This window comes from Lipotes vexillifer, unplaced genomic scaffold (genome assembly GCF_000442215.2).
Source record: "Lipotes vexillifer unplaced genomic scaffold, Lipotes_vexillifer_v1.1 scaffold1162, whole genome shotgun sequence".
Lineage (NCBI taxonomy): Eukaryota > Metazoa > Chordata > Mammalia > Artiodactyla > Lipotidae > Lipotes > Lipotes vexillifer.
The window spans coordinates 1,591,997-1,592,258 of record NW_006779033.1 but is presented as its reverse complement, the minus strand read 5'-3'; positions in this window follow the sequence as shown (position 1 = coordinate 1,592,258).

Below are 262 nucleotides of genomic sequence, written 5' to 3'. Positions count from 1 at the left end.
CGTTTACTTGTTATTTGCCTACAATGTGAAGCTCATTCTTCTCTTTCTCCAGAATAGAACCCCAGTATTATAGATTCAGGGAAGTGTTTTCGATCATTTGGGGTTTTTTCTCTCCATATGGATCCACGGGCTCTCACAGGTTTTCCTGACTGGCTTTTGGGACAACCCCTGTTGATTCCGATGAGATGACATTGCTGTCGACTCCAGGAGGGCAGGGGTGAGGGCGAGTTTGGCTGGAGAAGGGAAGTGAGGTCTGTTAGAA